The 11,490-nt window shown below is 44.7% G+C and overlaps 1 long non-coding RNA gene and 6 other non-coding genes across 7 annotated transcripts; 3 read left to right on the top strand and 4 right to left on the bottom strand.

The window, feature by feature from the left end:
• Window positions 1–236: 236 nt before the first annotated feature.
• LOC113926902 lies at window positions 237–1,033 on the bottom strand. Its single transcript, XR_003521443.1, has 3 exons — window positions 1,011–1,033; window positions 752–907; window positions 237–395 (listed from the first exon to the last, which is right to left on the bottom strand). It is a non-coding gene; the product is annotated as an uncharacterized LOC113926902 (long non-coding RNA).
• TRNAW-CCA lies at window positions 282–353 on the top strand. Its single transcript has one exon. It is a non-coding gene; the product is annotated as a tRNA-Trp (tRNA).
• Window positions 1,034–1,451: 418 nt separating the features above from the next.
• TRNAM-CAU lies at window positions 1,452–1,523 on the top strand. Its single transcript has one exon. It is a non-coding gene; the product is annotated as a tRNA-Met (tRNA).
• A 1,498-nt stretch (window positions 1,524–3,021) lies between these two features.
• Window positions 3,022–3,094, bottom strand: TRNAR-ACG. Its single transcript has one exon. It is a non-coding gene; the product is annotated as a tRNA-Arg (tRNA).
• A 359-nt stretch (window positions 3,095–3,453) lies between these two features.
• TRNAS-AGA lies at window positions 3,454–3,535 on the bottom strand. Its single transcript has one exon. It is a non-coding gene; the product is annotated as a tRNA-Ser (tRNA).
• Window positions 3,536–6,996: 3,461 nt separating this feature from the next.
• Window positions 6,997–7,069, bottom strand: TRNAR-UCG. The gene has a single exon. It is a non-coding gene; the product is annotated as a tRNA-Arg (tRNA).
• A 2,290-nt stretch (window positions 7,070–9,359) lies between these two features.
• Window positions 9,360–9,431, top strand: TRNAW-CCA. Its single transcript has one exon. It is a non-coding gene; the product is annotated as a tRNA-Trp (tRNA).
• The last annotated feature ends 2,059 nt before the right edge of the window (window positions 9,432–11,490 follow it).

Genomic DNA, 11,490 nt, shown 5'->3' with positions numbered 1-11,490 from the left:
TAAAAAGACAAAATGTCCATTTTTCTAAAAAGAGAAAAAGCAACAAAACTCCCCCAAACATCTATTTTTTTTTTTTTATGTATATGGAGAAAACCAGGAATGAAATAGGAGAGGAAGGACTGTAAATAGAAGCAATCGGGAGGCAGAAACGGGGAGTGATCGGACGGACAGCATTTTGATCCAGGAGGCGGCCAGGCATCATCTGTGTGGTCTTCACCGAGTGCAGAAAATTAATTTCACGGATCAGGTTGACAGGTAAAGAAATCGGGGGCACCCTCGAGGACCTCGTGGCGCAACGGTAGCGCGTCTGACTCCAGATCAGAAGGTTGCGTGTTCAAATCACGTCGGGGTCAGTAGTTTTAGCGTCTCTGGAAGGTCCTGGTCTGGGAAGTGAGCTGTAGGAGGAAGAGAAAGGTTCCTCCCCCGCTTTCTCCCACCTTGGCTGCCCTCATTAAAATACCTTTAAAAAAAGTAAATAATAGGCAGCATACACAGGAAGATGCAACCTTGGTATTGTGTCTGGGTTTTTTGGGGGCCTCATAAAAACACTTTTACTCCTTTATTGCAAATGTTCTGAATTCCACTTTTTACCAACTCGTCCATTAATATTCCCAACGCTTTCAGCCTTCTCTCCATGCTCACTTCTGTGCTCTCAGACCCATCTCTTCATCCACATGTCTTTCTAACCTTCCGAACCTTAGCAGATCTTCTCAGGCAACTAGTTTGCTTCTAGGAGGTGACCTTAGCTCACCTGCTCCACACATGGGTCAGCTTTTCCGTGCCAGAGAGGTCCCACAGCAAGCCCACACTTGGATCTCTGGGATTCCTTATCACTTCAAATCACAGAAGAGGTCAGTTCCTTTCCAGATGCAGAAAACTGAACACAGTTTTGTTTGTCAAATTGAGACTACAGGGAAAGAGAGAAAGTTAGTCTTCTGGGCTAGAAGTTCCTTGAACCCCCTAAAACTCTATGTCAAGATTATGTGCAGGAATGTGCGTCTTACTCTCACCTGGGGCTCCAGACTTCCGTCCCCCATCAACAGATTATGAACCATCACATGACAGCATGGGAGAAAGGGAAAGCACATTTACGTCATCAGCATCCATCATTTTGCATAACTTAGAATAAGTTTAAGACACGGCATTTGGGTTATCAGCAGAATTGTGCTCTAATGTAACCTTCACATAGCACACAGTGACAGATATCCCATCTAAGCCTGCCTCCGAGCGCCGGAGAAGCAAATCCACAGTAAGCTTTTTCCATTTCTTCTTAACCCTTCTCTTAGGAGTTAATTCAGGCTCAGGGCTACCACCTTACAAAAGACAAGTTACTACTCTGACGGGAAAAATGAGAACCCATTTTTTATTTGTACAGATTGAGGGGAAAAGTGGGGGGAGGGAGACAAACTAGGGAAGAGCTGAATATTAACTATGAGGACATGGACTTCCACAGCAGAGTGGCGCAGCGGAAGCGTGCTGGGCCCATAACCCAGAGGTCGATGGATCGAAACCATCCTCTGCTAGACTTAGTCCTTTTCCTCCCCTAAGCACAGGGAGCAAGAAAGAAGAGATGAATTCTTGTTACAAATCTTGTGAAAGATTTGATTCTTTAAATTATGTCTATGTCAAAAGGATAGAAATAAAAACCTAACAAAATTTGCAATATGCCATCTATAGATCTTTGGTGGTGTCTGATAAGCCCTTTTGCATGTTTTTTTAAACATATGAAAAGGTGCTCCACATCATAGGTCATGAGAGAAATGAAAATTAAAACAACAATGAGATACCACAACACACCTCGTAGAATGTCCAAAATCCAGAACACTGATATCAAAGGCTGGCAAGGATGTGGAGCAACAGGAACTCTCATTCACTGCTGTTGGGAATGCAAGATGGTACAGCCATGGGCGGAGTAAGACAGTTTGCCAGTTCCTTACAAAATTAAACATACTCTCACCACACAACCCAGCAATTACACTACTCGTTACTTGCCCAAAGGAGTTGAAATATGTGTCTATGCAAAAACCTGAACACAGATGTTTATAGCTGCTTATTAGTAATAGCCAAAACTTGGAAGCCACCAAGATGCCCTCCAGTGGGTGAATGGATGAATAAACTGTGGTCCACCCAGATAATGTGATATTATTCAGCATTAAAAAGAAATGAGTTACCAAGCCATTAGATGACACCGAGAAGCCTTAAATGCATATTACTAAGTAAAAGAAGCCAAGTTGAGAGGCTACATGTTATATGATTCCAAATATATGAAATTCTGAAAAAGCCAAAACTATGGTGAGACACCAAATGATCAGTGGTTGCCAGAGGCTGGTGGGTGGAGGGAGGATGAATAGGCAAAGCACAGAGAGTGCAGAGGATGGGGGGGGGGGTGGGGCAGGGCAGTGAAAATACACTGCATGATACTATAACGATGGATACATGTCATTATATGTCTGTCCAAACCCACAGAACTATAACACCAAGGGTGAACTGTAATGTACTCTCTAAACTTTGGGTGATTACAATGTGTCAAAGTAGGTTCATCAATTATAGCAAATGTGCCACTCTGGCGGGGGATGTTGATATTGGGGGACGCAGTGCACGTGGTACCTTCCTCTCCATTTTGCTATGAACCTAAAACTGCTTTGAAAACTTCAATCTCAAAAAAAAGAGAGAAAAGAAAAGAATTGGTACTTGGTACTTAGAAATACTCTCTTTGTGAGACTTCCAATCTTTACTTTCAAAAAATGATGCATTTGAAATGTATTCCTTCTATTAAGTTTTTATCATCTAATGTGAGGACTAGTCAATTTTGAAAACAATCAATTTAATGATGTGATTTAAAGAAAATTTACATATGTGAGAAAAGAGTAGTGAACTATAGCTGGAGACTATATTATTAACATTTTTGTCACTTTGTGTAAAATCATGTTACAAAAGAAATTTAAAAAAAATGTATACATACAATTACAGTGGCCTAAAAAAGATGAGAATTGGAGACCTCAAAGAGGATAACCAAAACAACGAGCCAGCCAGGAGTCGAACCTGGAATCTTCTGATCCGTAGTCAGACGCGTTATCCATTGCGCCACTGGCCCACACACAGTTATGATTTATTTACAGAAAAAGGAAGTAGTGGATTTGCTATGTTGCTCTAAATATGAACATGTGAAATCTTTTCTTTCAACTTCTTTTTTCCCTATTACCAGGATTTCCAACCCCAAAACATCAGAATTCAAACAAAAGAGTTTTCTATTTGTTCCTTTGCTTTAGTTTACTCACACAGTATGATTCTTTGTGGTCAATAAGAACTCCATTTTGGTGTAACTTGGAAAAGTCTGAGGGAATGTTTAATATGTTTAAAAGTAGCCTGTAATTGAAGATAAATTACACTGAGCAGAGAAGGTGCAAATTACACTGAGGAGAGAAGGTGCAAATGTGTAAAAAGGCCACCTCTCGTAGTCGGCAGGATTCGAACCTGCGCGGGGGGACCCCAATGGATTTCTAGTCCATCGCCTTAACCACTCGGCCACGACTACAGCTGCTGTAAGCTTTTTTCAGTCTCCTCCATGTTAGCATATATCATGTATTCTAGGCTACTTTAGGATTTAGTAATACAAGAAAGCAAAGCAAAGGATCCCCGTTAATGAAACTGGAAAGGAATCAACCAACATCCATTCCAGCACGTGGTAAGTTGAAAATGCTCTTTGGGTCTTTTCTAGAAAGCAAATCAGCCATATGGTGCAATAATCCTCTTTAAATAATCCCCTTTAAATAATCCTTTAAAAATCCTCATATTCTTGCAGAAGTGGGAAATTTATCCTCAATAAATAATCTGACAAAGACATCCTCGCAGGTACCCTATGCCTCCAGACACCTAATACAGCGCCTGGAATAAGGGCTCAGTAAATGTCAGCTGCTATTGTAAGCATCATTTTTAAATTCGAGAAAGGAGACCCATCAAAATGTTCCACAGGTGGTAGAATATTTTTGAATGAAACGGGGAAGTAGAAAATATTTCTGAAAGTCAAATCCACTTCATTGCATGGCACCTTCTCTCATGAGGGGAAGGACAACTGCATCTGATACTCTGTGGATGATAGTTTAAAGATATTCGCAAAGATCATCTTCAAAGCAAGAGCAGATCCCCAGGATCTCCACATTTCTGAAACTGTACAACCATTATCACAATCTTATCTGTATGTGTATGTGTGGGTGTACTAGTGCACAAGTAGATGATTCTGTCCTTCATCAATAGCTCCATTTTGTGAACAGAAGAAGGATAAGACGTGACTGATAAACCACTGCTCATGTGCTGATGGATTGAAAATTTATCCGTAGCCCAGACCTCTCTTCTGAGCTTCATAATATATAGCTGTCCTAGTAATTTCTTTTTGCAAGTGCATGGGCATCTCAAAAGCAAGACATCCCAAAATGAATGCTCCACCCTTTCCCCCCAAACTTGAACCTCCTTCAACAATCCAAATTTTATCAGGAGCCCCCAAATCAAAGACTTAACTTTCTTCCTTTCTCTGACTCTCACCCCATCGCCCATTGGTTACCAGGCCTTCAATTCAACCTCCTAATTATTTCTCAAATCTGGCTCTTCCTCCCAAGCCACAACGGGTCCATTTTCTTAGATGAACTTCTTACAGTTTGTCATCGGGGTTTTTGCAACAACTTCTTCGAAGTATTTTGGCTCCCAGGCTCTTGTCCTTGAACTAATTCATTCATTTCTTCGTTCTTTCAAAAATTTTATTCTGAGCCCAATGACGTGCCAAGCACTCTGCTAAGTGCTGCTCATTCAATGGAGAGCAAGAAAAATATAGCCACTCCTTGAGGGATTTCCAGAGTGAACAATTATAGAAGTGAACATTGACAAGTGAGGGTCCAGTGGGCCAAGTGGCCTATCGGAGTCATGCTCGGTCCCAGACATGGACATCGTGGATCGTTGCTTGGAGAGTCACTCATTCGACTCCAGATTTCATGAAGAAAGTGTCCAGTTCTACCTTTATTACCTCTGAATGGGTAAATGGGTTCTCAATGACTATATGTGGAATGAATCATATTTAAGCTCAGATCTGAAGGATGTGTAGGAGTTAGCCGAGTTGGAAAGGGGTGTGGTGTTCTAGACCTAAACCTCACAGAAGATGAGAGAAACTAAAGAAAGTTCTGTCTCGCTGGAAGATTGTTTTTTTGGAGAGATCCAGGGAGGGGCAGGAGTGAGAGTGGACACCAGAGATGTTTAGGGCAGATTTTGTAGGTGGGGCTGTGTTGGCAGCAGCTGATGTTCATCTGAGAATGCCCATCTGATTGTGGCCCTCCCCTCCTTAAAGTCTCTGAAGGTACTCTGTGGCCTACAAGGAAGATCACAAATGGCACAGGAGGCCCTCCTCATGGGCATCTCTCTGACCTTCTCAGCTTCCTTTCTGGGCCATCTGTCAAGGGAGCCTGGGACTCCCGAACCAAGGAACGACCTGCCCTTCCTCACACACTTCTTCAAGCTGACCCTCTGCCTTATTTCCCTGGAGCTCTGTGCCCTTTCTTTAGGGCCTCCGTTTAAATAGGACAGCTTCTGCCAAGCCTTTTTTTTTTTTTTAATTAGAACTTATACTATAAAAATTTTCAAACATATAGAAAAGTTGAAAGAGTAAGGGATTATCTGCATACCCACCATCCAGATTCAACAACTGTTAACATTTTGCCATATTAATCTTATCTACCTTCTTCTTCCGGAATATAAAATTCCTTTGCAGACATCATGATGCATCCCACCTAGGCACGTACACGTGTTTCAACTGTGCACGTGTCTTATATAACCATGACACCATTATCATAGGGAAAAAAAATCCAGTGATTCTTTATAAAAACATCTATTATGCCAGCGTTATTTAAACTTCTCTAAGTATATTTTTTGGAGTTGGTGTTTCTAACCAGGATCCAATCAAAGTTCATGCGTGCATTGCATTTGATTTGTAATGTTTCCTTGGTCCCTTTTAGTTCAGAACAGCATTGCCAGCTTCTCCTTGCTGGTGTTGTTTTGACACTGACTTTTTAAAAAATCCAAGCCAATTGTCTTGTAGAATGTCCCACACTCTGGATCCGGATTGTTTCTTCAAGGCAACTTTTAATTTATCCCCTGACCCTCATTAAACTAGAAGTTAAGTCGAAATTATTGATTACGTCCATTTTGATTAGATTAGATTCAGGTTAAAAATTGGGGCCTGACACTGTACTTACTTGCTAGGGTACTTACTTCACACGAGGAGGCATTTGTCAGGATATCCACCCACCGTGAAGACAGAGTGGTCCCCTCGGGGCTTTCTTTTTCCATTTGCAATTAGCAAATAATCTTGGGGTGGTCCTTTCACACCTTGCACACGTTGTTTCCCAAAACCCCTAAGGGCCCTAAGAGTTTTGAGATCGCGAACGCTCTCTGCTGAGTGTCTGATTTCTCTGGGGATCGCAGATGGTGAGTCTTCTAATTCCCCCACGCCCCGACGTTTGTTAGAGGGTGTCGTGAAGCTCGACCTTTCTCGTGCCTTTCCCCGCCCCCAGGCGTTCCTGGGGTTCCCACGGCAGTCGTGGAACGCGGGGGCGCAGGTGGGCGGGTGCGGGGCGCTCGGTCGGGGGTGTTGGCGCCGAGGGGCGGGGGGAGCCTGGGGGGCGTCGGGCAGCCCGCAGGGCCCGAGGCCGCGCCCCAAAGCTCCTGACTTTGTAGGCGGAGGGGAGCGCTGAGAGGGACGGGGCACTGGCCACAGGTGCGGCGGCCCCAGACGAGGGCCTGCGCTGCTCTCGTGGGACAGGCGCTCGGGGGGAGGGGAACAAAGGAAGAGAAAGGAAGGACGGTGTGGAGGCGACCAACCCGGGGGAAGGAGCTATTCGGTCAACGTGAAAAGGAGCCGATTCTGTTTGCCGACTGTAACCGAGAAAACAGCCGTAGGAAAAGTGGACCACCAGGAACCGACCCGGTGTCTTGAATGGAAAATAGACCCCGCAGCAACCACGAAGGGATTCGAACCCTCAATCTTCTGATCCGAAGTCAGACGCCTTATCCATTAGGCCACGTGGTCGTTCCGGGCGCTGAAGGCGGTGCGTGTCCAAAATTTGTTGAAAGAAATTCACCTTGGCGTTGTAACTGCAACCTAGGGAATTCATTATTGTAAACCAAGGCATTTCCCAGGATCTTCCAGTCTAGACTCTTAACCACAGAGAACGCACTGAGGGTTCCGGGAAGGAGGTGGGTGGGGGATGGGGAAATAGGTGTTGGGGATGCAGGAGGGCACCTGTTGGGATGAGCCGGGGTGTTATATGTAAGGGATGAATCAGAGAATTCTATGCCTGAAGCTAATATTAGGTTGTATGGTAACTAACTGGAATTTAAAGGAGATCTTGAAGAAAAAAAAAGAAATCCTACAGTCTAGTTGGAGAAACCAGTTGAACCTGACGGCCAAAAACACAATAAAGTTACAACGGAGATAACCACCAAGGAGAGGAAGATGTTGCGACAATAACCAATAAGACAGGGCTTTATCTTCCGACAGGGATCTGGGAGAAAAGGCCACAGTGAGGAGGGGACGCTTGAGCTGAGGGCTGGGGGTGGGGGAGGCAAAGTGGACACCGGATTGCTCCCCATCCCCCCGGGACCCCCTTGGCAGGTAGAGATTGTGGATAAAGTCAAGAATTCACTTCTGCGCACTCCAGAAACCCTGCTCAAAACAACTCCGACATAAAAGTTCAAATAGGACAAAAACAGCAACAAAATTTTGTGATCTGGAAAGCCGATGGAGGTGTGATAGTTGACTTGTCAGATTTGAGAAAGCTGAATCCTAAGCCAGTCCTATGGGAAAAGCAAAGAGGTGGTCAGATTTACCCATAAACCCTCCATTCTCATGCCCCAGGGCCAAGGTCAGGGACTGTCTTTGGGGGCTTCATCTGGAAATTGCCTGTTAGGGGTGAAATTGTGTGTCTCACTGCCCCCTTACTTCACATGCTTAAGCCCTAACCCCCAGTACCCTAGAATGTCACTGTATTTGGAGGTAGGGCTTCCAAAGATATAGATAAAGTAGGGTGAGGTCATATGGGTGGGCCCTGACCCAACATGCCTGGTGTCCTTATAAAAAGAGATTGGGACACACACACACACACACACACACACACACACACACACACACACACAGGAAGACACACCACGTGGACCCTGGGAGAAGAGAGCTGTCTACGAATCTCGCTGACAGGATTGATCTCCCGCTTCTAGCCTCCAGAACCCAATCTGTAGCCCCGAGTTGTGGCAGCCCTAGTCGATTCATCCATTGCCCCTCCTCCATCCTGGAGGAAGACTGGATGTTTATTTTCTTGAGAAAGGAAAGTATGTGATCTCCAGGCTGGAGCAGTGATGCTCACACTTTCCCCTGAATCACCATAGCCTGGAGAACTTGTTAAAACGTAGGCCTCTGGGGCCCACTCCCAGAGTTTCTGACTTGGCGGTTCTGGGGTGCAGACAAGGATGTGCATTTCTAACAAGTTCCCAGCTGATACTCAGGCTCCGGTTCCAGGGAGCACTTTCTGAGACTCACGAGGCTGGAGAAAGATCATGCACAGGGCTAGCAGAAAATGGTAAGAGCTCCATAAATATTATCCACCTGTTCTGAGTTGTCGCTGGTGGACTTCTAATACAGACCAGAAGGCCCATGCATTCTGACTGAGAGGAGCGAGTGAGAGTTTTAGGAAGAGATGTTATTTATTTATTTTTATTTTTTTTAGTTTAAATTCAATTAATTAACATATAGTGTGTTACTCGTTTCACAGGTAGGGTTTAGTGATTCATCAGTTGCAAAGAGATGTCATTTAAACTAGGCTTTTGAGACTAAGCTTTTCAGCAGGTTGAGGATGGGACTGGCGGGTGCTGAGAAAGTGGGGAGGTGGACCTGGCCAGGGTGGGCACTGCAGGATCGGGCAGGGCTGGGGGCCTGTTTCAGAAGAGGGAGAAGTCTAGTGAATTGTAGGAAGAGTAGTAGTGCAAAATGTATAACTATTATGAGTCCTGTTTCATTGTGGATCTAAACCCAATACATGCAGGATTTGTCTCCAAACAGGAGAACTTTCACCCGTGGAAAGATTGAGCATGAGAAAACATAGAAGGTTTTTTTCCCCCCATAGGAAGCATTTGGGTTTTTGCATCCATATTTAATCTGGTCGATTCCTTTCTTTTCTTAACAAAGCATTAGCGAAGCTATGGATAGGAGGGAGAAAAATGATCAAATCCATCAATAAAAAGAAATAAATCTTTAGAACCTGAAGGAGAGGAGAAAGGATTAAATAGGATTTAAATCCTAATTTAGAAGAGAAGAACCTCTTCCCTGTGGCCTCGTGGCGCAACGGTAGCGCATCTGACTCCAGATCAGAAGGTTGCGTGTTCAAATCACGTCGGGGTCAACTATGGGTACCTTTTTAGGGTGAAGGAAGAAGAAATGAAAGGCAAGACAGTTTTCCTCCGAGGTATATATAGTAGGCTGGCTTTGAGAGACTTCCAAGGAGTTGTGATTGTGAAAAAACAAAATTTCGTGAGTGAATTACTGGCTTTATTGAACAATTCATGAATTGGGCAGTATCCCATCTAGTAGATGGAAAGGAGCTCCAGGGAGTTGTACAAAATGAGACTTTAATAGGCAGAAGGGACTGGGAACGAGGAAGTTCTACCAGCAAAACACCAGGCAAAGCCACTTTCCTTTAGAGGATGATAGGCATCTATCAGGCCGATTACCTAACTAGTGCCGACCGGGTGATTTCTAATTGCCTGACTGGTTGGAGATTCCGTTTCTGGGGGATGCGGAAACTGTAACTGGTAAGTCTAATAAGTCTCCATTCGGTGATTGGGCTTAGCATAAGTGACTCCATTTTGGGCCTGTGGTCCTGTTTTTTAACTTGATAGAAAGAACAGAATATCTGCTCTTATCAGAGTTTTGTGGGATGTATTGTGATTCCTATTTTGCCCTTAGCTTGCCATTGGAATTCTAAATGGGGGAAGCATTCCCCAAATGGACAGTGCGTCCTTGGCAACCTTCTTTAAAGAAAGATTTAATTTAAACACTCTCTTCCCGGGCATCAGGGAATGCATAGTTTTCTGGTTTCCCTCTTTCTTCTCTGGTTGCTTTCCTGACTGTTCCTTTGCGTGTCTGCCTCTAACAATGTGTGCATGCTTCTCAGCTTCATCCGCCCCACCCTGCCCCCACTGAGCCAGGAATCTAGAGCCATCCTGGACACATCTTCTCCTCCAAATCTGAGCAGTGAGTTCTGCTGAGTTTTATTTCCTAAACTGTCTATCCTGCTCTCTACAAGGACCTCTTTTCTTCCATCAGTATCTCTTGCCCTGGGTGTTGATGTGAACCTCCTAACTCCTCTTCCCAGATCTCCTCTTGTTCAGTTGAACTGGAGTCCCTATTATGCATATTTTTTAAACACAAATCTTGTCCTGATATCCTCCTAATTGAATCAGCCAACTGTCTGTCACACAGGCCTTCTTTCAGTTCCTCCAAGACCTGTTGCTCCTTCCCAGGACAGGGCCTTTGTCCCTGACCTTTCCTCTGAAAGGAATGTTCTCTCTTGCTTGCTGCATGCTTCTGCTGCGGTGAGCTGGGCGGACGCCAGGCCCTGGAGCCTCACCCCAGCCAGATCCACAGGCCTCACCAAAGGTCCTTGGTCTTGTCACGAGAATGAATTCAAGGACAGACAAATAGCACAGTGGATGAGTAACACAAGTGGGAAAGTTTATTAAAGCAAAAGCACACTGTGGAGATTAAGAGAGCATGAGAGGCAGGGAGAGGGGAGAGGAAAAGGGAGGGAGAGAAAGAGAGAGCTCCCACAAGCTGCCAGCCCTGGGGAGGGGTGTGTTTCTGTCTTTTACCGACAGTTGTTAACTAGGGGGTGGAATATTTATTACCTGGGGAGAGAAGCAGGGTTTCCAGCTTTTTCTTCCTCACTTGCTCAGGGCTTTCCCGTCGTGGCGCCACCATCTTGGGCCTGTCTGGTGGGATCCGGCCTCTCGTGGATGCTGCCAGGACAGGCCTCTGGCCCTCCCCACAGCTGCCCACGGCCGCCTCCTTGCGGGCCTCCGGCCATCCCGTCAGGGCCTCACTGCCTACTCTAAAAGTCCCACTAACATGAACACCAACTACATGTGTTACGCTGGAGAAATAAGGCAAAATTTCTGACTTTCAGTGGTTCATTCAAAAGTTGCATGAAATAAAAATCAGTAGCTAATATTTAACTGGTAGTTTTGTACTGTTTTTCAAGTGGCTTTAATAGACATCATTTTAATTTACCTTTAAAGCCTCTGGAGGAATGTAGGGCAACTACTCCAGGCTCCATTTATAGATGAATAAACAAGAACCAACGCATCATGTAACTCAATCAAGTTGATTTATATGTCTCATACTGTCCAGTTCTGTTTTTCCTCTGTTGCTAGGATGTGGAGAAACCTATTTTATGGCTGAAA

Source organism: Zalophus californianus, chromosome 7, assembly GCF_009762305.2.
Source record: "Zalophus californianus isolate mZalCal1 chromosome 7, mZalCal1.pri.v2, whole genome shotgun sequence".
Lineage (NCBI taxonomy): Eukaryota > Metazoa > Chordata > Mammalia > Carnivora > Otariidae > Zalophus > Zalophus californianus.
The sequence above is the reverse complement of the archived record's forward strand: the minus strand, read 5'-3'. Positions and strand labels throughout refer to the sequence as shown.